General features: G+C 44.3%; 1 protein-coding gene across 1 annotated transcript in view; it reads left to right on the forward strand.

The window, feature by feature from the left end:
• The first annotated feature begins 1,020 nt into the window (after positions 1 to 1,020).
• The window catches only part of smad4b (SMAD family member 4b), a 125,491-nt gene continuing 99,851 nt past the window's right edge, over positions 1,021 to 26,660 (forward strand). The window contains exon 1 of the mRNA XM_068030595.1: positions 1,021 to 1,215. The gene's annotated coding sequence lies outside the window, so the exon portion shown is untranslated. The remainder of the gene's footprint in view (positions 1,216 to 26,660) is intronic.

The raw sequence follows: 26,660 nt of genomic DNA on the forward strand, positions 1-26,660 counted from the left end.
CGCTACCACAAGTTGTTGTTTGCACATTAAATGCTCAGGTTTGCTTGTGCATTCCATTTTGCAGTGTTGAATTAACAAGGTACCTGTTTTATTGAAATTCTTTAAAATGGGCACAGCAGTCTGATACCTCCTTGATAATGACCAAACTACTTCACAAATTTCTTCGTTGTCTGGGCTAAAGATGTTATTTTTTCTGGATCACTAATTTTTCTAAAAGTCGAACGTTATTTTTGCAAAGGAAAGATTTGTTTTATTGGGAAACTCAATAAAATACTTTTCTTCCTTTGACAATGTAATGGAATTTGACGCCTTCGTCCATATGAGAAATCGGGAAGGTGAAACACGGAAATGGTGATGGCTAGATTACATGTCTGTGATTGCTGTTCTTTAGATATATCCACGGTTGTAACAGCTCAGAAGCTACTTATTCAGTTAGGTCACAGTTGAAGTAATGTGCACAGTTCGGGTCGTTTACGACAAAGGGAAAGATACAAATGCAGTAAAGGTGCAATAGGATATTTCAAGTTATCACCATTATGCAGAGACTTGGAGGTACAGATTTCTCATGTACATCCGAGAAGGTTAAGAGGAATGGAAGGTCTTCAAAATTATGAAGATTTACAGTAAGGTCTCTTTTTCACTTTTTTAACACTTTTTCCAATGGTCAATACAATAACAGTCAACTAATTTAAGATAATGGAAAAGAATTAAAGGTTACGAAAAAAGTTTATTTAAAGGGTGGTTAGAATATTGCTATCAACATTGGTTGAAAAAGGAATGCTTTACTCGTCAATAATTTTAAAAGTTTGTGAAACGAGCGGAGGGGTGGATTAGGAGAGGTAATTCATGCGGATATTTGCACGGACTTGATGGGTTTGGTTTCAATGTGCCATTCTGCCTTGCTGCCAAAGCCCATGCAAACTGCTGTGCCGAAGATTGCCGAATTCATTCGGATTTGGTCTCCCCCCCCCCCCCCCCCCCCCCCTCCCCCTCCCTCCAAATAGACACACCGCAGAGCGCATGCGTCTTGGGAACCGCCATGTTGTGTCCTTAAAAAAAAAAATAACCTGGGTGACGGGGACTGCAGGAACGAGGAATAAAATAACAACCTAAAGCTGAGTTCAGATGCGGCTTGAAGATCGCAGGGGTTCGGGGAGAGAAAGCAAGCCGAGAGCTACCTCCCTGCATCTCTGAAAAGATCGAGGGAAAGCGACGGTAAGTGAGGCCGATCCGAGCCGGAAAACTTTCTCTCTGGCTCCGGGGAGAGAAGGCGGGGGTCCCGAGGCCCAGATTAGGCCTTGATTCACTTAACTACAAATGTTAGAGTTTGCGAGTTCTTTTCTGTTCTAATGTCCCTCCATGACCATTAACTGAAGCGCTATTACTATTGAACTTTTTTTCAAAAGAAGCATTTTATTTATTCTTTAACGTGGATTTCGGTTCTTTTAAAGGGGAGTCTCGGCGTCGTAAGCATAACACCAGGGTCGGGGAACGTATCCTGCTCTACACAAACACTGCAGCTAATTTTAAAAATACTTTGAAATCTTACGCTTTAAAAAAAATTCTCCCTCGTTTGAAGTGTTTAACGCGTATTTACACTCGGTGGTGCTAGAAAGTAGCAAAGCTTTCCAGTTAGTTGCAGTGAAGTTGGACAGATTTTTTTGGTTGTTGTTGATGGACTTATATTCTCTCTCTTTCTTTTCTTTCTTTCTCTCTCACTCCCCGCCCGCGTTGTGTAACGACAATAAACCTTAGTTGTGTATAAAATGTTTAGGGCTATTTATGCTTATTTCAAGGAAATCTTGAGTTTTAAAATGTAAGTATTTGAGGGTTGTCCAACTCTACGTTATAAACAGTGATCTCATTCATGATGTGAATCGTCTTCTGTGGTGCAAATAGACTTAAAAATGTGCAATTAAGCGTCTTGTATGCAACATAATACATTTTGTTTTTGGCAAATAACTGATCAGATTCCTAAGTCGTCGTAAAATCAGGTTAAGAGTCGGCAGTTCAACCCATCAAAATCAGTCTGGTGCTTGACTCTCCTTTCATAATATCGAGCCTCCTCTTAAACATCCCCTTAAATTGTAACTTCTGCTACCTCATCTAGCAGTTAATTCCAAAAATGTATGACGAATAGAGAAGCTATACCCAAGATACTTTAAAACTTTTTCATTGATTTTGATTTGTATTAATTTGTAGTTTTTGATCTTGCATTCTGCTTGAATTTAAAGTAACACTTTGTGCATATCCTGTTGACACTACTATATGTTTCAAATAGTGCAATAAAACCTCCTTTTTGGTTAGCAGTGCAAAACACACATGAAACTGCTGGTACAGCCAAAGAACTTGAGTCTCCCCCTGCTCCTGGCTCCACCTAACTTAACTGTCTTTCTAGATTGTAAAGCTTAAGCTTCTCTATTTTGGGTCAGTCTATTTACTGTTTTCTGCATGTTCTCCAGTATGCATCTGTAGCAGAGTGACCAGAATTGGAACAGAGTTTCAGCAAAATCTCTGTAGACTTGTACAGTATTAAGTTTTTCCATCCCAGAATGCCCATTGCTTTTTTTAAGTTTTATGCATCAAAATTGATAAGCCAATCAACATTCCTAGTTATGCTTCCCAAATGTGTTTTCATTGCCAATTGATCCCTGTCTTTGTTTTTATACCAATGCACATTTGTTAATCCAGTGTGCAGTATTTTACACTTATCATGGTTGAACTTTATTTGCCTGTCCAATTATATATCCTATCTAAATTCCTCTACTATTATTTGTCTCTGTACTCTGTCTCTGATATCCCAATTTTATTGCAAGGTAATTTTACAAACTTAATTAGATTTTGTTCGTTATCAATGTACATTGGCAACAACTGGGATCCAAGCATTGACCCTTCTGAGATCACACTCAACCCTGTTTAGATACTGTTATGAAAAGTGTCAGTTTCCCATTCTTTAAAACTAATCATCTATACTGCCCCATATTGTACTGTGGATTACTGTAGCTTCATCTTTAATTGAGTCTTTTGGGAATTTGTCAATGCTAGTGTCCCAAGTCTCTGAACATTCGCAAAATATTACAGCTGCTGGAAATCTGAAATAAAAACACAAAATGCTGGAAATACTCAGGTCAGGCAGCATCAGTGGAGAGGGAAACAGATTTAATGTTTCAGTTTGGAGACCTTTCATCAGAACTCAGTTCCATGTCTATTAAGTTTGTTGAGTATGATCTTCACCTTCTAAATAGCTAATAATATCTTAAGTAATTTTAAAAATTAATTCATGGGATGTGGGCATTGCTGGCCAGGCCACATTTATTGCCCATCCCTGTTTGCCCTCGAGAAGGTGGTAGTGAGCTGCCTTCTTGAACAGCTACAGTCCATGTGGGGTAGGTACACCCACAGTGCTGTTTGGAAGGGAGTTCCAGAATTTTGACCCAGCGACAGTGAAGGAACGGCGATATAGTTGCAAGTGAGGATAGTGTGTGACTTGGAGGGGAACTTGCAGGTGGTGTGTTCGCATGCATTTGCTGCCCTTGTCCTAGTTGGTAAAGGTCACGGGTTTGGAAGGTGCTGTCTAAGGAGCCTTGGTGCATTGCTGTCGTGCATCTTGTAGATGGTGCACACTGCTGCCACTGTGCGTCGGTGGAGGGAGTGAATGTTTGTAGATGGGGTGCCAATCAAGTGGGCTGCTTTGTCCTGGATGGTGTCGAGCTTCTCCCCATCCAGGCAAGTGGAGACTATTTCATCACACTCCTGACTTGTGCCTTGTAGATGGTGAAAAGGCTTTGGGGAGTCAGGAGGTGAGTTACACGCCTCAGGATTCCTAGCCTCTGACCTACTCTTGTAGCCACGTTATTTATATGGCTACTCCAGTTCAGTTTCTGGTCAATGGTAGCCCCTAGGATGTTGATAGTGGGGGATTCAGCGATGGTAATGCCATTGAATGTCAAAGGGCGATGGTTCAAAGAACAAAGAACAGTACAGCACAGGAACAGGCCACTCGGCCCTCTTGTTGGAGATGGTCTTTGCCTGACACTTGTGTGGCACAAATGTTACTGGACAATTTCTAGACAAGTATGTTTTTTCAGCCTACCTCAAAGCTGTTATAATTCTATGCTAGTGATGTTGGCTCCTAATGTGAGCTTCTCGATGGTTGGAACCTGAAGCTAAACTTTCCAGGATTTGCTAAGGCTGGGAAGACTGTGGCAAGTAGTACTGGATATGATGGAAGGAGCTGGTGCTTTTGGTCATGTGATTTGTGCGGGGTAGAATTTGGGATGTTGTAAGATGCAGTAAGAATAAGGCAAGGTGTGGCTTTGTTATGAAAGTAGACAATTTTGGTGATTGGCATGTGGTGTTTAAATCCCTGATTCAATGTTAAGTGGATGATTGTGCACTTTAGGCTGAACCTGAGTGAGTACGTGGGAAGGGGGATGGAATTGTGGGTTAGAGTAAATGTTTTCATGGAATCTTAATAGTTTGATCGATGTTAAGTTGAAAGAAGGCTAAATTTTGAATAGCATGATGGACGATACACAGGATGCTGTTTCTCATTGTGTGGAACGTATGTAGATTTAAATACATTATGAATACCTTATTGATGAAAATCATTGGGATTAAGTCAGGAGACAAAGCAGATGTGTATACAACAGACAGTAGAAATTAAGCAATTACTACACTATTATGTAGTCTTTCTCTATGTTTCCTCAATGACTCTTACTCTTGCCAAGTCCCAGTGCATTTTTTTGATGCTGGTAGAAAGCTGGACTTGGGCAGAGCTGAAGAATAAAGAGTCCACAAGGCTGGAGCAGTGCATCAGAGATTTATTTGGGCAGAGGGGCCAAGCAGTGCATTAGAGCCTCAAGCTAAAGCCTGGCTCAGGTATAAAAATAAATCCTGGCCCGTCCTGACCAATGCCAACCCAAGCCCGAGTCCTTTAATTTTTTTTTGCGCCTGACCTGACCCGAATATCCTTCATTCTGGCAGCAGGCTATTCCTGCAGATGGGGTTGTGGAGCATCATGGGTAAGCCTGATCCCGTGACTTCGTGGAAGCAGCACTGTCCAGCCCAACCCGAATGCTGGACTCTGAATATCGACCCGATCCGATCCCGACAAGTCGTCGGTTCAGGTAGCCAGGGTTTACCTCAATGCAAATCGTAAGGCAGAAATAATGTTACAGCAACAACAACTTGCATTTATTTAGCACCTTTTTAACATCAGGAAAATGTCAAGGCTCTTTCGGATGAGACGTTAAACTGAGGCACCATCTACCCTCTCCTGTGGATATAAAAGATCCCTTGCACTATACGAAGAAGAGCAATGAGTCCTCTGTGTCCTGGCCAATTCTTACCCCTCAACCAATATTACTAAAAAGAAAAGATTCAGCTCATTATCTTATTGCTGTTTGTGGGGCCTTGCTGTGTATTTCCTACAATACAATGGTGACTACACTTCAAATGTACTTCATTGGCTGTAAAATGGTTTGGTAGGTGCTGAGGTTGCGAACCTGATATATGCCAGTTCTTTCGTTCATAATCAAACAAAAATGGGTATAATACCAAAGAAGTAGATCATACTGGATGTGTGAGAACAAGAATTGGAGGAACACAGAGTTCTCAGTTTTAGGGCAGGAGGTCGTTCCAGAAATATGGAGGGGCAAGGCCATGAGCACGTGGATGAGAATTCTAAATTTGAGGTGTTGTTGGATCACGAATCAATGTAGGTCAATGAACAGAGGGTGATGGGACTTCATGCGAGTTTGGATATGGGCAGCCGAGTTTTGGACGAGCTTAAGTTCATGGATTCGAGCCTGTGACAGCTGGAGGAGAGTAGGAAGGCAGAGGATTAATGTGAAGTTGTAGGGATTTCTATGAGAGGAGAGAAATGAAACATGGCCGACTGGGTGATAGAGGACGAGACAGGGTCCAAGAGTGGTTAAATGGGAATGAACTTGGGTTTAACTGAGCAGCGAAAACAAGTACATGGAGACAGAAAAAAAATTAGGAATTCTCTAATCGCCTCGGACCAAATTTTTTCCGTAACCCTATAAGTTCTTCATCCTCAAGTACCTGTCCAAGTCCCTTTTAAAATTATTCATGGATTAGCTTTCACCACCTTTTCAGGTAGTGTTCCAGATCCCAACAATTGAGTGAAAAAAATTCTCATCATAAAACATTTAAATTATTTTATTCAATTATGTATTTTCTTTTTTATATGTTTTATTTAACCTTTTGTTAACACATTAAGGATGGCAGGGCAGGTGATGTGTCATGACTGCGGCATGTGGGAGCTCCTGGATGCCAGTGAGATCCAGGGTTAACACATCGGCAGTAAGTGTTGGCTGCTCGAGAACCTTTGGCTCAGTCGTTGAACTGGAGGTCGAGCTGCAGACACTGACAGAGACATCAGGGAGGGGGAAAGATACCTGGACATTTTGTACCAAGAGGTGGTCACACCCCTTGGGATAGGGTCTTCTGATTTGGTCAGGGACAAGAGAGTGTGGCTGCAGCTGAGGCAGGTAAAGGGACCCAGAGGGCAGGAGTGCAGGAGCCTTAGCCTTCATGATTGTCCAACAGGGCCTGTTTCTGTGCTATATAACTCTATGACTCTATATTTGAGATTCTTCCAAATTGTTTGGTTGAGAGTGGGGGCTGCAGGACGATGAGTAAACTGGCCATGGCATCGTGGTACAGGAAGCCATTCAAGTGGTGGGAGCAAAAAGGAATGTAGTGGTAATGGGGACAGTACAGTGAGGGGGATTGACACTGTTCTCTGCAGCAAAGAGCAAAAGTCCAGAAGGCTGTGTTGCCTCCCTGGTGCCAGGGTTCAGGGCAGCTGCTCAGGGCTAGAGAGGAACACACAATGGGAAGGGGAGGATCCAGTCGTCGTGGTCCATGTAGGTACCAATGATATCATCTTGTTAGGCAGTCCCTTGGGAACAAGGATGACTTTCTTCCATTCCAGGGTAGTGGCTGCTTCGGTGACTGAATAGTCCAAGTCTGGATCCACACACTCTGCCACAGGTGGGGCGAGTGGATGGGAAGCTTGAATTTCTGAATGCTGCTTCTGTTTTGCGCTTGCTCACTGTTGGGCATGTCGACGTCGTTCAAACAGGCTGGTGCCTTCACGGATGGTTCTCCATTTTGGGCATCTCAGGCAAGAGATTCCCATCAATCAATGGAGATGTCACATTTTTTCAGGGAGGCTTTAAGGACATCCTTGTAGTATTTCCTCTGCCCGACTGGTAACCTCTTGCTGTGATGGAGCTCGGAACAGAAAACCTGTTTTGGGAGTCTTGTGTCAGGCATGCGGATGATGTGGCCCGCCCAATGTAATGATTAGCCGTGATCAGTGTCTTGATACTGGGGGCGTTGGCCTGAGAGAGGACATTGATATTGCAGCGCCTGTCTGGCCACTGAATTTGCAGGATCTTGCGGAGGCACCATTGGTGATATCTCTCCAGGGCTTCGAGATGTCTGCTGTACAGTGTCTATGTTTCCTGGGCATACAGGAGGGCAGGTAACATTGCGGCCCTGTAGACTATGAGCATGGTGTCAGCTTTGAGGTCTTTGTCGTCAAACACTCTTTTCACAGACGACCAAAGGCCATGCTGGCACACTGGAGACGATGATGAGTTTCATTGTTGATGTCTGTCTAGCTGAGAGGAGGCTCCCAAGGTATAAGAAGTGATCCTCATTGTCCATTGAGAAGATATGGTAAATCAAGGAGTAGAGAAAAGCCAAGAAAGGAAGGCATTGATACGGGAAATGATAAACAGACTGTGACAGGGAGGGACAGAATGTACAAATCTAAGAGTAAATCAACAGATGAGGCGAGAGGTTACAAAAATAATAAAATGACACAACTAAAGGCACTGTATCTGAGTGCATGTAGCATTCGAAACAAAACAGATTTTTTTTTTTTAGTACATTACAGTGCAGTACAGGCCCTTCGGCCCTCGATGTTCCGCCGACCTGTGAAACCATCTGACCTACACTATTCCATTTTCATCCATATGTCTATCCAATGACCACTTAAATGCCCTTAAAGTTGGCGAGTCTACTACTGTTGCAGGCAGGGCGTTCCACGCCCCTACTACTCTCTGAGTAAAGAAACTACCTCTGACATCTGTCCTATATCTATCACCCCTCAACTTAAAGCTATGTCCCCTCGTGTTTGCCATCACCATCCGAGGAAAAAGACTCTCACTATCCACCCTATCTAACCCTCTGATTATCTTTTATGTCTCTATTAAGTCACCTCTCCTCCTCCTTCTCTCCAACGAAAACAACCTCAAGTCCCTCAGCCTTTCCTCGTAAGACCTTCCCTCCATACCAGGCAACATCCTAGTAAATCTCCTCTGCACCCTTTCCAAAGCTTCCACATCCTTCCTATAATGCGGTGACCAGAACTGCACGCAATACTCCAGGTGCGGTCTCACCAGAGTTTTTTACAGCTGCAGCATGACCTCGTGGCTCCGAAACTCAATCCCCCTACTAATAAAAGCTAACACACCATATGCCTTCTTAACAGCCCTATTAACCTGGGTAGCAACTTTCAGGGATTTATGTACCTGGACACCAAGATCTCTCTGTTCATCTACACTACCAAGAATCTTCCCATTAGCCCAGTACTCTGCATCCCTGTTACTCCTTCCAAAGTGAATCACCTTGCACTTTTCCGCATTAAACTCCATTTGCCATCTCTCAGCCCAGCTCTGCAGCCTATCTATGTCCCTCTGTACCCTACAACATCCTTCGGCACTATCCACAACTCCACCGACCTTCATGTCATCCGCAAATTTACTAACCCACCCTTCTACACCCTCTTCCAGGTCATTTATAAAAATGACAAACAGCAGTGGCCCCAAAACAGATCCTTGCGGTACACCACTAGTAACTAAACTCCAGGATGAACATTTGCCATCAACCACCACCCTCTGTCTTCTTTCAGCTAGCTAATTTCTGATCCAAAGCTCCAAATCACCTTCAACCCCAAACTTCCGTATTTTCTGCAATAGCCTACCGTGGGGAACCTTATCAAACGCCTTACTGAAATCCATATACACCACATCCACTGCTTTACCCTCATCCACCTGTTTGGTCACCTTCTCGAAAAACTCAATAAGGTTTGTGAGGCACGACCTACCCTTCACAAAACCCTGCTAACTATCGCTAATGAACTTATTCTTTTCAAGATGATTATAAATCCTGTCTCTTATAACCTTTTCCAACATTTTACCCACAACCGAAGTAAGGCTCACAGGTCTATAATTACCAGGGCTGTCTCTACTCCCCTTCTTGAACAAGGGGACAACATTTTCTATCCTCCAGTCTTCCGGCACTATTCCTGTCGACAATGACGACATAAAGATCCAGGACAAAGACTCTGCAATCTCCTCCCTGGCTTCCCAGAGAATCCTCGGATAAATCCCATCTGGCCCAGGGGACTTATCTATTTTCACACTTTCCAAAATTGCTAACACCACCTCCTTGTGAACCTCAATCCCATCTAGCCGAGTAGTCTGAATTCTCCTCGACAACATTTTCTTTCTCTACTGTAAATACTGACGAAAAATATTCATTTAACGCTTCCCCTATCTCCTCTGATTCCACACACAACTTCCCACTACTATCCTTGATTGGCCCTAATCTAACTCTAGTCATTCTTTTATTCCTGATATACCTATAGAAAGCCTTGGGGTTTTCCTTGATCCTATCCGCCAATGACTTCTCGTGTCCTCTCCTTGCTCTTCTTAGCTCTCCCTTTAGATCCTTCCTGGCTAGCTTGTAACTCTCAAGCGCCCGAACTGAGCCTTCGCGTCTCATCCTAACATAAACCGCCGCCTTCCTCTTGACAAGCGCTTCAACTTCTTTAGTAAAGCACGGCTCCCTCGCTCGACAAATTCCTCCCTGCCTGACAGGTACATACTTATCAAGGACACGCAGTAGCTGCTCCTTGAATAAGCTCCACATTTCGATTGTGCCCATGCCCTGCAGTTTCCTTCCCCATCCTACGCATCCTAAATCTTGCCTAATCGCATCATAATTTCCTTTCCCCCAGCTATAATTCTTGCCCTGCGGTATATACCTGTCCCTGCCCATCGCTAAGGTAAACCTAACCGAATTGTGATCACTATCGCCAAAGTGCTCACCTGCATCTAAATCTAACACCTGGCCGGGTTCATTACCCAGTACCAAATCCAATGTGGCATCGCCCCTGGTTGGCCTGTCTACATACTGTGTCAGAAAACCCTCCTGCACACACTGGACAAAAACTGACCCATCTAAAATACTCGAACTATAGTATTTCCAGTCAATATTTGGAAAGTTAAAGTCCCCCATAACAACTACCCTGTTACTCTCACCCCTGTCGAGAATCATCTTCGCTATCCTTTCCTCTACATCTCTGGAACTATTTGGAGGCCTATAGAAGACTCCCAACAGGGTGACCTCTCCTCTCCTGTTTCTAACCTCGGCCCATACTACCTCAGTAGACGAGTCCTCAAACGTCCTTTCTGCCGCTGTAATACTCTCCTTGATTAACAATGCCACACCCCCCCCTCTTTTACCATCTTCTCTGTTCTTACTGAAACATCTAAATCCCGGGACCTGCAACATCGATTCCTGCCCCTGCTCTACCCATGTCTCCAAAATGGCCACAACATCAGGATCCCAGGTACCAACCCATGCTGCAAGCTCACCCACCTTATTCTGGATGTTCCTGGCGTTGAAGTAGACACACTTTAAACCAAGTTCTTGCTTGCCAGTGCCCTCTTGTGTCCTTGTAACCTTATCCCTGACCTCACTACTCTCAACATCCTGTACACTGGAACTACAATTTAGGTTCCCATTCCCCTGCTGAATTAGTTTAAACCCCCCCGAAGAGCACTAGCAAATCTCCCCCCCAGGATATTGGTACCCCTCTGGTTCAGGTGAAGACCATCCTGTTTGTAGAGGTCCCACCTACCCCAGAAAGAGCCCTAATTATCCAGGAAACCAAAACCCTCCCTCCTACACCATCCCTGCAGCCACGTGTTCAACTCCTCTCTCTCCCTATTCCTCGCTTCGCTATCACGTGGCACGGGCAACAACCCAGAGATAACAACTCTGTTTGTTCTCGCTCTAAGCTTCCACCCTAGCTCCCTGAATTTCTGCCTTAAATCCCCATCTCTCTTCCTACCTATGTCGTTGGTGCCTATGTGGACCACGACTTGGGGCTGCTCCCTCTCCCCCTTAAGGATCCCAAAAACACGATCCGAGACATCACGAACCCTGGCACCTGGGAGGCAACACACCAACCGTGAGTCTCTCTCGTTCCCACAGAACCTCCTATCTGTTCCCCTAACTATGGAGTCCCCAATGACTAATGCTCTGCTCCTCTTCCCCCTTCCCTTCTGAGCAACAGGGACAGACTCTGTGCCAGATACCTGTACCCCATTGCTTACCCCTGGTAAGTCGTCCCCCGCAACAGTATCCAAAACGGTATACCTGTTGTTGAGGGAAACGGCCACAGGGGATCCCTGCACTGCCTGCTGGTTCCCTCTCCTTCCCCTGACGGTAACCCATCTACCTACTTCTTTTACCTGAGGTGTGACTACCTCCCCGTAACTCCTCTCAGTAACCCCCTCCGCCTCCCGAATGATCCGAAGTTCATCCAGCTCCAGTTCCCTAAAGCGGTTCTCGAGGAGCTGGAGTAGGGTGCACTTCCTGCAGATGCAGTCAGCAGGGACGCTCTTGGCGACCCTTACCTCCCACATTCTGCAGGAGGAACATAGAACTGCCTTAACCTCCATTCCCACTATTCTAAATTTCCAACAAATCTACTGAAAAACCAAAAAAAAGGTCAAAACTTGTTCGCTTAGCAATCCGACGGACAGAACTTTTTAAATAAAAAGCTTACCTTATCAACACACCAGAGTCCTTTTTTTTTGGTTAGAGGAAGAGATGAACTGATAGTGCAAATAGAAATAAATAAGTACAATCTGATAGCCATTACAGAGACATGGCTACAGGATGACATAGATTGGGATCTGAATATTGAAGGGTACTTGACATATAGGAAGGTCAGGAAGCTAGGAAAAGGAGAGTTGGCTCCGTTAATTAATGATGGTATTAGCATATGAGGGATGACCTAACTTCAGGAAACCAAGATGTTGAAGCGGTTTGGGTAGAGATAAGAAATGATAAAGGTAAGATGTCACTCGTGAGAGTGGTGTACAGGGCCCCTAACAGTCACCACACAGTTGGACAGAGTATAAAGGAAGCAATAATGGGAGTTTGTCAGAAAGGTAAAGCAATAATTGTGGGGGATTTTAATCAGCATATAGACTGGAAAAATCAGATGGGCAAAGGTAGCCTAGATGAGGAGTTCATAGAATGCTTTTGGGATAATTTCTAACAACTGCACATTCTGGAGCGAACCAGAGAGCAGGTTATACTAGACCTGGTATTGTGCAATGAGATAGGATTAATTAATGATCTAATAGTGAAGGTGCCCCTCGGTAGCAGCGATCATAATATGATTGAATTTTACTTTCAGTTTGAGGGAGAGAAGAATGGGTTGTTACGACCAAGGCGGGAGAAATGCACTGTTAATTCAGTCCCAGTTCTCCACGGGTCACAGCATATCAATGAATTTTCCCACCTACTGAAGAATAGCATATTTGTCCCCCAGAATAAAGCACGTGAACTAGATATCTTTGAACAACAACAATGTTAGCTATTTATTAGAAAAAAGTAGGTCTTCACCACTAATGAGATAAATCGAAGGTCCTTATTTCCCTAGCCTTCATGCACGCACACACACACACACACATTTAAAAAAAACTGTTAACCAGGGGCAAAATGATTCTGGTTTACAGATGTTTCGTATGAATAAAAGGAATAATAAAATATCTGTTTGTGACGTTCTGATAGGAAATTCTTCATTTGGGTGTGGTATCCCAGAGTCGAATCGTCGGATGTCACTCAAAGTTTCTCCAGGCGAGGTTGATCAACAGTCTATGTTCAAGTAGGCGTTCAAGGCAATTCGACTACTGGCATCACATGGGTCTTTCAGGAGGTGTGTAGTCACAGGTCTGCTTTGGGCTCTGAGCAGCAATACAGCAGTAGAAACTTTCTTCAGGTTCTAGGATTTCCCAAAACACAGGAGGAAACAAGAACCACACTGTATGTAGGAATTCTTCAGAGATAGGAGGCAATAGATTCTGCTGCCTTTCAAATACAGGATTCCTTTCCAAGAGCTGCAGGTTTTCTTTTTACAGAGAGAGGTCTTTTTCTCTAGTCTCCAGGCAGATCAGGTCTAAGTTTCAAATGTCTGCTCTATGTCCAACTCACTTTTTTTTAAAGGGTCCAAAGTGGAAGTAAACCTCCCTGAGCCGATCACATGACCAGGCACAGTGTCTCCCCTGTCATTCAAAGTGCTGCTGTGAGGAGGTGGAAAACCCCTGGCTGGCATCCTTGAAACTGCTTGCCTTCCTATGCTTGTATACAAAGTCAACATCAAAAATTTCAGGTATTTGCAGGTGTCTATGTGCCCTAAATATCCTTTTTTTATTTTTTTTAGATACACATTTTAGTATAAAAATAAAACCCTTGTGACAGGGTCCAAGACTAGTATTTTAAACTTAAAAAAGGGCAATTACTGGGGCATGAAAGCAGAGCTAGCTAAAATGCTATACATTGCATGCCCAGCTCCAAAACGGCAACTAATGCATATTCATCAGCAAACAGGAAATCGTGAAGTATGTCCTTGGAGACCTTGGGTTACGTCTCAAGCTGAGCAGCATCCTGTCCATGTAATATCTGATTTCGATGCCAGGATCACCATCATGGAAGGCATCGGAGGTTATGGTGGAAAAGACATGCTATTGAGGGTTGGTGCTCGCATGCAGCTCTTGTTAACTGCATTAGTAACTGGGAATGGGTCAGAAGGCTCACCATCATCTAGGACATACGCGAGCATGCCTTCATGGAACTGTAAAACCATTGTGATGAATTTCTCTGTATCGCCAAATTTCTCCATTACCTTCCAAAGGCCCTCACGACTGACTGTCTCAAATGCATTGGTCAGGTCAACAAATGTGCAGAGGTCCATGTTCTGTTCTTGGCATTTCTTCTGGAGCTGTCTAACGGCAAACACCATATCAGTTCTCCCTCGATTTTTGTTCTGAAACTGCACTGACTCTCTGGCAACGGATCCTGGTCATGATGGTGCGCTAAGGATTCTGGTGAAGATTTTTGCTGGTGATGGAGAGGAATGAGATTCTTCTTTGATTGTTGCAAGATCGGCGAGTTCCTTTCCACTTGTACAGGTGGACAATGGCACCATCTTTGCATTCTTGCTTGATGTTTCCTAGCTCTCAGATAGCCTAAAGGAGTTCAGTGAGCTTCTTGACCAGGTGTTGCTATCCCAGCTGAAGTCTGCAAGGCTGGAGGCCATCAGCTCCTGGAGCTTTACTACTAGACAGGAGTTTCATAGCTTTTGTCGTTTTGAACCCTGTGGGTGGGTCATCAAGAGAACAGTTGATGGCAACCTGTGGCAGCCTGTTGATTGCTTCTTCATTGTTGGATGCAGGCTGTTTGAGGATGTGGTTGAAGTGCTTTGCCCATCTTTCTAGAATTTTTTTCTGTGAGCATTGTTGTCCTTTTGGCAACGAGGATTGGTGAAGTAGTAGACTGGGGCCCATAGACAGATTTTAGAGCATCGTAGAATCTCTTCCGGTCTTTATGGTCAGCATATGACTGGAGTTGGTCTGCTTTCTGATTCAGACAAGTGTCTTGCATCTCTCTGAGCTTGCATTGGACATTCCTGTGGATGTTACAGTAGGCATCGTGCTTGGATAGTGATGACTCGTCATTGAGGTAAGCCCTACAGAGGCACTGTTTCTCCTCCAGTAGTTTCTGGATCATCTCATTGATTTGACAGAAACAATCTAGATGCTTACAAGAGGTAGGGCCAAGGACCTCCAGAGCAGTGGAGTACCCTATATCCCTGAATATTGTCCAGCCATCCTCAATGCAATATGTCCATTTCGCTGTACACAGGTGACTCTCGAGTTTCTCAGAGAGATTCCTTCACGACCGCCTGTTTGAGCCTTGAGATTTTGAGATGCTTCGGGACCTTTATGCCCCGGGGGGCATATTCACCTTTGAGATGGTAAGGCGGTGGTCAGTCCATCAGTAAGCGCCGCACATGACTTTCGTTACATGCACATCCTGCCTATCCCTCTGCCTAGTGATAACACAGTCGATTTAGATGCTAATGCAAGGAACAGGGGTGTATCCAAGGGGGTCTTGTTGCAGTTAGGGAGGAGGAAAATGTGTTCGTGATTAAGAGCTCATGCTCCACACACATCTTCAGCAAAAGGAGACCATTGCTGTTACAACTGCCAGCCCTGTTGTTTTCTGATGAACCCTTCCCACGCCTGGTGATCTGCACCAACTCCTGTGTTGAAGTCACCAAGAATGATTAGCTTGTCTGACTTTGGTACAGCAGCAGTGATGGAATGCAGGTTATCATAAAATTTGTTCTCTACTTCATCAGGGTCGGTCATGGTAGGGGCATACACACTGATAGTTGCTTGCCTGTTGCCGAGCAGGGGAGTTTAAGCACCATCAGACGATCGTTAACACCCTTGGGAAGGTTAGTCAATTTAGTGACGAGATGGTTCATGACAGCAAGGCCTACACCAGCTTCACGCCATGGCCACTCGAAATGAATGTGTAACCTGTGTCGATTTTCCTTGTGCTGACCCTCCTCAGATAGACGAGTCTCACTGAGGGCAGTGATCTGGATGTTGTACCTAGCCAACTCTCTACCAGCGAGCAGTTCTTCTCTCCAGTCAGTCAGCTGTGGCATTGTCCATGTGGTGCATGTGTGCCAGTGGTGATAAGTGTCATGTTTACTTTTTTTTGAGATCGACTTGTGACCACGTTGATGGGATCCCAGTCAGCTGTGGCCTGATGGACAGGGTAGGTGAAGCAGATGATGTTTGGGGCAGCGGAGTTATCCCTAGTGTGCTGATCAATATTTATTGAAGGCACTGGATATTGCAAAGGCTATGGGCCCTGGCAACATTCCGACAACAGTACGGAAGGCCTGTGCTGCAGAACTTGCAGTGTCCCTAGCCAAGCTGTTCCTGTACAGCTACAACACTGGCATTTACCCGGCAATATGGAAAGTTGCCCAGGTATGTTCTGTACACAAGCAGGACAAATCCAATCAGGCCAATTACCGCCCCATCAGGCTACTCCCAATCATCAGTAAAGTAATGGAAGGTGTCATCAACAGTGCTATCAAGTGGCACTTGCTTAGCAATAACCTGCTCAGTGATGCTCAGTTTGGGTTTTGCCAGGGTCAGTCAGCTCCTGACCTCATGATAGCTTGGTTTAAACATGGACAAAAGAGCTGAACTCGAGAGGTGAGAGTAAGAGTGACTGCCCTTGACATCAGGGCAATATTTGATTGAGTATGGCATCAAGGAGCCCTAGCAAAACTGGCGTCAGTGGGAATCGGGGAAAACTCTCTGCTGGTGGGAGTCATACCTAGCGCAAAGGAAGATGGTTGTTGGAGGTCAATCATCTGACCTCCAGGGCATCACTGCAGGAGTTCCTCAGGGTAGTGTGCTAGGCCGAACCATCTTCAGCTGCTTCATCAATGACCTACCTTCAATCATAAGGTCAGAAGTGGGGATGTTCGCTGCTGATTGCACAATGCTCAGCACCATGTACGACTCCGATAACGAAGCAGTCTGTGTAGAAATGCAGCAAGACCTGGACAACATCCAGGTTTGGGCTGAAAAGTGGCAAGTAACATTCATGCCACATAAGTGCCAGATAATGGCTATCTCAAACGAGAGAATTTCACCATCTCCCTTGATATTCAATAGCATTACGATCGCTGAATTCCCCCACTATTAACATCCTAGTGGTTACCATTGACCAGAAACTGAACTGGTGTAGCCATATAAATACCATGGCTACAAGGACAGATCAGAGGCTAGGAATCCTGTGGCGAGTGTTCGGACTGACTGCTGCAGTCAAAGCCCCCAATCAAAATATACGATTCTGATTGTGGTGGGAGAAATGCACTGTTATTTCAGTCCTGTACTCAAGATCGCCTAACATATTATTTTAAACTTTCCAAATTAAAGAAAGACCCAGCCAAATTGTACCATCTATTAACCCCCGAAAGAGGCTAACCAAACCAGTGTCTTTAAATCAACAAATTAACTATTTAATTAGAAAAGCTAAATTCTTAAACGCTACTAAATTAGAAAAAAATTAGAGTCCTTGCAAAGTTACAGTCCAATGTTGCTTGAAGTCCTCACAGCCATCCGATGGGGGAGAAAAGGTTCTTCAACACGAGAACAGTCCGTAGTCTAATTCCAGCAGTAAGTGATGCTTTCCTTCTCCAGCGATGAATTTCAACAATTAACAACTTGCAAACACTTTCGGTAGAATCAATTTGACTTGAGTTTTTGAGTGATAAAAGATTGTCAGTCTAAATTCCCTTCCTTCAGTTTAAATTATCAGAGATCTCTGTTTTGGCTTGACTATTTTTAGAATTTTGAGAGATAATAAATAAACAGACTAAATTCGCTTCCTTCAGTTGAAATCGACTGAGAGCCCTTCTTACAGGTGCTAACACGACGTTGTCTGTCTGAGTCTCTTGTTAGAACAGGCTGTTTGCACTATAAGCCACTTCAAAATTAAATTGTAACAAATGTATCTCTCGATGCTCAGTCCCAGTGGCTGCATCCAAGGCAACGTGAATGCACCCTTTGAATTGCAGTCTCGGAATGGATGTGTCGAAGGCAACGAGAATGCATTCTTTTAAGCTGGTTGGTTCCCTCTCCATATGCTTGTATCTAACGGCAACCAAAATGCACTTTCTCTAACTCTTGAGGCTTGCTGGTTCTTAAAGCAGTACGGCTCCTTTGCTGTCTTAAAGACGCGCCACATATTTCCTGGAGGGAAAAAAAAGGGTTCATGAAATGAGTAGTTCACCACCTGACTCCCTGAAGTCTGTCCACCATCTACAAGGCACAAGTCAGGAGTGTAATGGAATACTGTCCACTTGCCTGGATGGGTGCAGCTCCAACAACACTCAAGAAGCTGGACACCATCCAGGACAAAGCAGCCCGCTTGATTGGCACCCCATCTACAAACATTCACTCCCTCCACCACCGACGCACAGTGGCAGCAGTGTGTACCATCTACAGGATGCACTGCAGCAATGCATCAAGGCTCCTTAGACAGCACCTTCCAAACCCGTGACCTCTACCACCTAAACGGACAAGGGCAGCAGATGCATGGGAATACCATCATCTGCAAGTTCCCCTCCAAGCCACACACTTTCCTGACTTGGAATTATATCGCTTTTCCTTCACTGTCGCTGGGTCAAAATCCTGGAACTCCCTTCCTAACAGCATTGTGGATGCATTTACCCCACATGGACTGCAGCGGTTCAAGAAGGCAGCTCACCACCACCTTCTCAAGGGCAGTTAGGGATGGGCAATAAATACTATCCTAACCAGCGACGCCCACGTTCCATGAACGAATATATATAAAAAAATTATCCCTTAATCAACATCACAAAAAACAGATTATCCAGTCATTATCACATTACTTTGTGGTAGCTTGCTGTGTCCAAATTGTCGACCGTCTTTTCCTACATTACCACAGTGACTACAATTCTGAAGTACTTCATTGGCTGTGAAGCACATGGACGTCATGAATAATGTCAATTTAGCTAAGGATGACATTAATGTAGCTGAAACACCTTTGACCACCAATCCATCTGGTCTACACTGAATGTCCTCAAGGCCCTATGGGAAAAGGAGGTGGTGGATCCTGTCGGATGGTTCCCCGAGCAGACTGCCAAAGTTATTTGGCAGAATGCCTCATCACCAGAAATTTCAAACAAGCACCAAGACGTAGCTTGGCTGTTGGTGAGAAGGGCCCTGCTCATCAGATCTTTCCTTCCCTCCCGGAGACTCGCCCCCTCTGCACGCTGCCCTCGAGGTGGCTATGGTGGGGAAGAGACTGTTGGAATGTGTCTTTGCAAAGCAGGTGTGGAAAGAGATGTTTTTGTCGAGGTTCATCCCAAGCAGCTCTGTAGCACAGGAGTCTGTGCTCTACGGGCTGTTCCCAGGAACACACCCCAAGATAAACAGCAACTGCTGCTGGAGGACCATCAGTTCGATGAAAGACGCTCTTTGGTCTGCCTGAAACCTGCTGGTCTTACAGCTCAAAGAGTTACCCACGACCGAGTGTTGCAGACTGGCACATTCCAGGGTCCAGGACTATGTGCTGAGGGACGCACTGAAGCTTGGGACAGCTGCTGCAAAGGCTCAATGGGGAAAGACCACTGTGAAAGGTCCTCCCGTCATAGTGAACTGAGGAGCTGGACCCATGGGAAACCCCTCTGGCTGTATACACCAAATATGGGTTTACTGTAAAATGTACATGGCATGTAAAATGGAATGGAGGGTTGTGAGGCAACTCATCTGTGTTGAAGAAAACTGATTTCCTTTGCACTTATCAGAATGTCAATTTGGTGCTGTTTTGAACTGTTTTGTAATTTTTTTTAAACAGATTTTTATGAATAAAGCATATTTATGGGGGGAGAAAAGTAGCTGAAACAGTAGAATGCTAGTCAGAAGAAATCTTTTGTATAGTGTATGGTGCTCTGGTCATCCCATAGCTTGAGTGGTGCTGTCTGGTTCTAGTGATTGACACGCAAGGGAGTCATTTAGGTGCTAGAGGTACCGTATAAGGTTGAGCCTACTATTGATTTGAGGAAAAAGGTGAAAGAAATCTGGTCTTTTCAGCCTTCAAAGGATGTATTTGTGAGTTTGTTTTGCAGAGATAAGATAGTAACTGTATGGAAAAGGTAATTCACAAAATTAATTCGCATTAAATTGTTAGGACAAGGGAACACAAGTAGCAATGTGAAAAGACCTTTGGAGCACCTTGAGACTTTTTCCTACATTAAAGATGCTATAAGAATGCAAGTTGATGTTGCTAAAAATCTGATTTGAGATTGTCAGGGAATTGACTTTTTCCTACAGCATTTTGTTCATTTAGAGTTGTGCTCGTGAGTGACCAATGGTAGTTATATAAATCTGTATATGAAACTTATGATGCAGCCTGAAGTTCACCTTTATGTAAAACTGTGAAATTCTGGTTGCTGTATTTTGAAAAGGAGAGGGTGCAAAAAAGACTTAGTAGGATGATTTCAGAAATGCAGGCTTATACTTATCAGGAAAGGAAGTAAAGGTTGGGTTTTCTTTCTCTTGAAAAGTGAAGGCTGAGGGGTGACCTAATAGAGGTCTTTAAAATTACCATTGATCAGAAACTTAACTGGACCAGCCACACACACACTGTGGCTACAAGAGCAAGTCAGAAGCTGGGAATTCTGTGGAGAGTACCTAATCTCCTGATTCCCCAAAACCTGTCCACCATCTAAAAGGCACAAGTCAGAGGAGTGTGACAGAATACTCTCCCTTTATCTGGATGCAGCTCCATCAACACTCAAGAAGCTCGACACCATCCAAGCAGCCCACTTGATTGGCATTCAAGCAACCACCTTAAACATTCACTTCCTCTGCCAACACACAGTGGCAGCAGTGTGTACCATCTACAAGATGCACTATGGTAACTCGCTAAGCCTCCATCAATGGCTTCTTTCAAACCCGTGACCTAGAAGGACAAGGGCAGCAGACACATTGGAATGCCACGACCTGCAAGTTTTCCTCCAAGTCACACACCATCCTGACTCGGAACTATATTGCTGTTCCTTCTCTGTTGCTGGGTCAAAATCCTGGAACTCCCTTCCTAACAGCACAAGGACTGCAGCTATTTAAGACGGTTGCTTACCATCATCACCTCAAGGGCAATTAGGGATGAGCAACAAATGCTGGCCTTGCCAGCGACGTGTTCATCCCAAGAATGAATTAAAAAAAAAAGAGAAGGCTGTGATTGGGTGGACAGACAGTGCTTGCAGGGAAGAGCAGAATTAAAGGCCATCGATATAAGATAATCGCCAAGAAAACAAACGTTCAGAAGAAATGTCTTTACACAGTGAGTAGTGAAAAAGTGGAGTTTGCTACCACAGGGATTGGTTGAGGCATATAACGTAGATGCATTTAAAGGGAAACTAGATATGCATATGCGGGAGAACGGACTCGAAAGTTATGCTGATAGGTGAGATAAGATGGGAGAAGACTCGAGTGGAGCATTATCTAGTCCTCCACGAATATGTATATTAATTTCTGGTTGTCTGTTACGACTAGGTGAGAAAGACGTCTAGTGTTTCCTTTCAGCTTTCACCTGGTCTTACTGTAACAGTTTTATTTTTAAACACTGTGTTTTAGCTCACCCTTGGTGAATCCTTGTTCACTACTTTCTAATTATAAGGCAAAGAAATGAGCACAAACAGGGTTTCTCAGGTTTAAAGAAGAAAGATTGAAATTTATTAAAACTTAAACTTAAAACTCTAATTTGGTTAACGCCAAAGGATACACACCGCGCCACACACTAGCATGCATATGCCATACGCACATGCAAATAGAGCAGAAGAAAAATAAAGTGGAAAGGTTTGAGCAATATCTGAAGAGTTTTTTTTGTTAAAAATCTTCAAACTCACTGTAGAGTCCTTGTTTGGAGGTGGATTTTGTTCTTCGTTGGGGCCCTGCATTCTTCTTAAACCTTGTTCACGGTAGGAGTCTTTTCTCTCTGGGGGTTTATGTGTCTTCAGTCATTTTTTGGAGTTCCATGAGAAAGAGATGGGAGCAGACAGAAGAGGAGGTTTGCCTCAGTCCAGGAGCACATGGACTGCCAGTTCAAACACTGATCTTCAATTTAAAACGCTTAGTTCAAACTCTGCCACAGCCAGTTAGCCATGTGACTAACTGGTCTGACCACATCTGTTTGTGGATTGAATTGCAATAGGGAGTGGCTCCTTTGTCTGCAAGTCTGTCTTTTAATATGCAAAAATGTCTTTCTAGCCAGGGGCCTGGCAACCCCTTGTATCAGACCTTTTCTTCCCAGCAACAATTTGAAATTTAATGTCCGTGTGGCGAAATTAATATGCCTCATTCTTGGCAGGTGGGGGTATGCATGACACTGTCTTATAAAAATAATTTCAGGAGGTGGACTGTTTTCTTACTGAGATTTTTGTCCAGTGCTTTTACTTTAAGCAGTCTGTAGGTAAAGTCTCAATTCATTCCATCTTCGCTGCCTCTGGAGAATACTTGGCATCAGGTGGCAGGACCGTATCTGCAACACAGAAGCCCTCGAGGCGGCCAACATCCCCAGCTTATACACACTACTGAGTCAGCGGCGCTTGAGATGGCTTGGCCATGTGAGCCACATGGAAGATGGCAGGATCCCCAAAGACACATTGTACAGCGAGCTCGCCACTGGTATCAGACCCACCGGCTGTCCATGTCTCCGCTTTAAAGACGTCTGCAAACGCGACATGAAGTCCTGTGACATTGATCACAAGTCGTGGTAGTCAGTTTCCAGCGTTCGCCAGAGCTGGCGGGCAGCCATAAAGGTGGGGCTGAAGTGTGGCGAGTCGAAGAGAATTAGCAGTTGGCAGGAAAAAAGACAGAGGCGCAAGGGGAGAGCCAACTGTGCAACAGCCCCGACAAACAAATCTTTCTGCAGCACCTGTGGAAGAGTCTGTCACTCTAGAATTGGTCTTTATATTGGCGCTGCTGCACACACCACTGACCACCTCCAGGCGCTTACCCATTGTCACTCGAGATAAGGAGGCCAAAGAGGTAAATAAAAGTAATACTGGGCCATTTTGCATAACTTAATAAAACATTTGAAAGTTTAAACCAAATGCGAAGGGATACGGGAGAAAGCGGGAACAGGTTACCGAGTTTTGATCAGCCATGATTGTATTGAATGGCGGAGCAGGCTCGACGTGCTGAATGGCCGACTCCTATTTTTCTACGCTTCTATAACATAAAACAGCTTTTATATAGCACCTTTTAACATCCCAAGGTGCTTCACAGAGTCATTTTCAAATAAAGTTTGACACAGAGCCACATATGGAGATATTAAAAATAGAAACAAAGTGCTGGAAAAACCCAGCAGGTCAGGCAGCACCTGTGGAGAGAGAAGCAGAGTTAACGTTTCAGGTCTGTGACCTTTCATCAGAACCCTATAATTGCTGTGGGTCTGGAGTTGCAGGTCGGCCAGACCAGGTAAAGACCGATTTCTTTCCCTAAAGGACATCAGTGAACCTGATGGGTTTTTATGACAATCATGATATATTCATGGCACCATTACTGAGACTAGATTTTAATTAATTGAATTTAAATTCCCTCAGCTACCATGTGGTGTTGGAACCTATGTCCCCAGGGCATAAGCCTGGACCTCTGAGTTACTAGTCCAGTGACATATCACTATACCACCATCTCCCCCCTTAAATGAAGAAATTAATGTCACTAAAGAGCGACACAACGCTGGGACCGGATGATTTCTGTTTGAGGGTTTTGAAAGACGTAGCTGGGAACATTTCAGATGTCTAAGGATAATTAATCTTCCAGAGTATTCTCGATTCAGTAACCAATTGGAAAATTGTGCATTTCACTCCACTATTTAAGAAAGGGAAAATGGGGAATTATAGACCAGTTAGCCTAACCTCTCATATAAAAGCACAAAGTGCTAGAAATACTCAGCAGGTCTGGCAGCATCTGTGGCGAGAGAAGCAGTTAACATTTCAGGTCTGTGACCTTTCATCAGAACTGACAAAGGTTAGAAATGTAATCGGTTTTACACAAGTGAGGTGGGGAAGAGAACAAAAAGGAAGGTGTGTGATAGGTCAGAGGGCAGGAGAGATTAACTGACAAAGGGACTGTGCTAATGGTGTGATGAAAGACAAAGCATTAGCACAGAGTCTGTTAATGACAGAATAACGAACCAATGTTCAAAAGCATAAACATAAAAAAACAAGTTTAAGGCAGGCACATAGTTAAAAAATAAAAAAACAAATAAAATAAAATAATTTTTAAAAAGGGGCCAGTCGTGCTCTGAAATGATTGAACTCCGTGTTCAGTCTGGAAGGTTGTAGAGTGCCTAATTGGAAAATGAGGTGTCGCTCCTCGAGCTTGCGTTGATGTTCACTGGAACACTGCAGCAGGCCAAGGACAGCAATGCGGGCATGAGAGCAGGAGGGGTGTGTTGAAATGTCTAGCAACCGGAAGCTTGGGGACATGCTTGCACTGAGCGCAAGTGTTCTGCAGAGCAGTCACCCAATCTTTGTTTGGTCTCCCCAGTGTAGAGGAGACTGCATTGTGAGCAGCGAATACAGTATACTAAATTTGAAAGAAGTACAAGTAAATCGCTGTTTCACCTGGAAGGAGGGTTTGGGTGAACAGAGAGGAGGTAAAAGAGCAGGTATTCCACCTCCTGCGATTGCATGAGAATGGGACGAGGTGTCGGGGGTGATGGAGGAGCGGACCAGGGTGTCGCAGAGGGAACAATTCCCTTGGAATGCTGGGAGGGGAGGGGAAGATGCGCTTTGTGGTGGCATCACGCTGGAGGTGGCGAAATGGTGGAGGATGATCCTTTGGATGTGGAGGATGGTGAGGTGGAAAGTGAGGACCAGGGAAACCCTGTCGTAGCTGTGGGAGGGAGGGGAAGGGGTGAGGGCAGAAGTGCGGGAAATGGGTCAGATACGGTTGAGGGCCCTGTCAGCCACAGTGGTGGGAAATCCTCGGTTGAGGAAAAAGGAGGACATCTCTGAAGCGCTGTTGTGGAAGGTTGCGTCATCAGAAAAGATGTGTCGGAGATGGAGAAACTGGGAGAATGGAATGGAGTCCTTACAGGAAGCAGGGTGTGAGGAAGTGCAATCAAGGTAGCTGTTGGAGTCGGTGGGCATACACCAATATTTGCAATATATTGCTTTTGTATCAGATGTTGATTGACCTGCCAGCTGTCTACATTTTCATTTTCAGCATTTGAGGTTTTACTGCTAGGAATTCTTGATAATTATTTCAGAGTATATGCAATAAAGTGGAACTGAGGTTTTTGTCATGTTTATTGCCTTTATTGACATGGGGAAAAAACACAAGCATCACCTATCAGCAGCGTGATTGTACAGAGATTTTGATCAATTTATTTAGAAAACCTCTGATAAATCTGAATCTGAAATCTATTAGTTGAAACTGAATGCACTGAAAATTGTGAAATTTTTTTGTGATCCAGGGAAGAGGTAACATTATTCTTATAGGTCTTTTACCAATAATGTAAAAGATTATTAATGGATAGCTACGCTTTTGTACTTTTGAAGCTTTCTTTGTCGGTAATGTATGTTGGCTTCATTGCCTTACTATATTCCCTTTCATTTGTATTGGTTGCATTTCCCCAGCAAAGTTCTGGCTCCAGAAGCTTCAGAGATATGATGTAGGATACTGAGAGCACTTCAAGATGGCATTTAAAAAAAATACAAGCTCTCCATAAAGTTTAACTGATAAAAGCACAACCCATTGTGATACCAAGCCATGCAGGTCAGGAAGAATTTGATATTTGTGAGCTTGCAGTTTTAGTTAGGATACCAGTAAATTATTTAATATTAATGCCTGGGTAAATGAGGTAAAATTAGCTTGAATTTCTTCCTAATTGCTGTTTTATTTTGGAAAGTGGATTTGTGTAAATGTTGGGTGATAACTGATTAGCCTTTACTGTGAAACGTTCAATAGTGAAATAATCTCTTGACCCTAAAGGAGAGAGAAACAGTTGACATTTAGAGTCAAAATTTGACTTCTTCAGAACCTATTTGTTTTAAATAACAGCTTGCGTTCCTTAACACCTGAAAGGAAGAGAAAATGTTTTTTGTTAATGCATCGGATAAGACGAAGGATGAAATGAAACTGCGGAGCAGGACAGTTTTAAGATAGGGTGAGTTGGTGCTAGAGAGAGAGGTCGAGTGTGTACATGTGGTGGTGCATGGCACTGAGTGTAGATCTCAGGATATGGTGAGAACAGCAGTCTGAGGACCGTTGTATTTCTCAGAGATATCTGTAATCCTGGGTGAATTTTCTTTTTTCTTTTCTTTTGGGCCTCCTTATCTCGAGAGACAATGGATACGCGCCTGGAGGTGGTCAGTGGTTTGTGAAGCAGCGCCTGGAGTGGCTATAAAGGCCAATTCTGGAGTGACAGACTCTTCCACAGGTGCTGCAGAGAAATTTGTTTGTCGGGGCTGTTGCACAGTTGGCTCTCCCCTTGCGCCTCTGTCTTTTTTCCTGCCAACTACTAAGTCTCTTCGACTCGCCACAATTTAGCCCTGTCTTTATGGCTGCCCACCAGCTCTGGCGAATGCTGGCAACTGACTCCCACGACTTGTGATCAATGTCACATGATTTCATGTCGCGTTTGCAGACGTCTTTATAGCGGAGACATGGACAGCCGGTGGGTCTGATACCAGTGGCGAGCTCGCTGTACAATGTGTCTTTGGGGATCCTGCCATCTTCCATGCGGCTCACATGGCCAAGCCATCTCAAGCGCCGCTGACTCAGTAGTGTGTATAAGCTGGGGGTGTTGGCCGCTTCAAGGACTTCTGTGTTGGAGATATAGTCCTGCCACCTGATGCCAAGTATTCTCCAAAGGCAGCGAAGATGGAATGAATTGAGACG

The sequence above is a fragment of the Heterodontus francisci genome, chromosome 1 (assembly GCF_036365525.1).
Source record: "Heterodontus francisci isolate sHetFra1 chromosome 1, sHetFra1.hap1, whole genome shotgun sequence".
Taxonomy (NCBI): Eukaryota; Metazoa; Chordata; class Chondrichthyes; order Heterodontiformes; family Heterodontidae; genus Heterodontus; species Heterodontus francisci.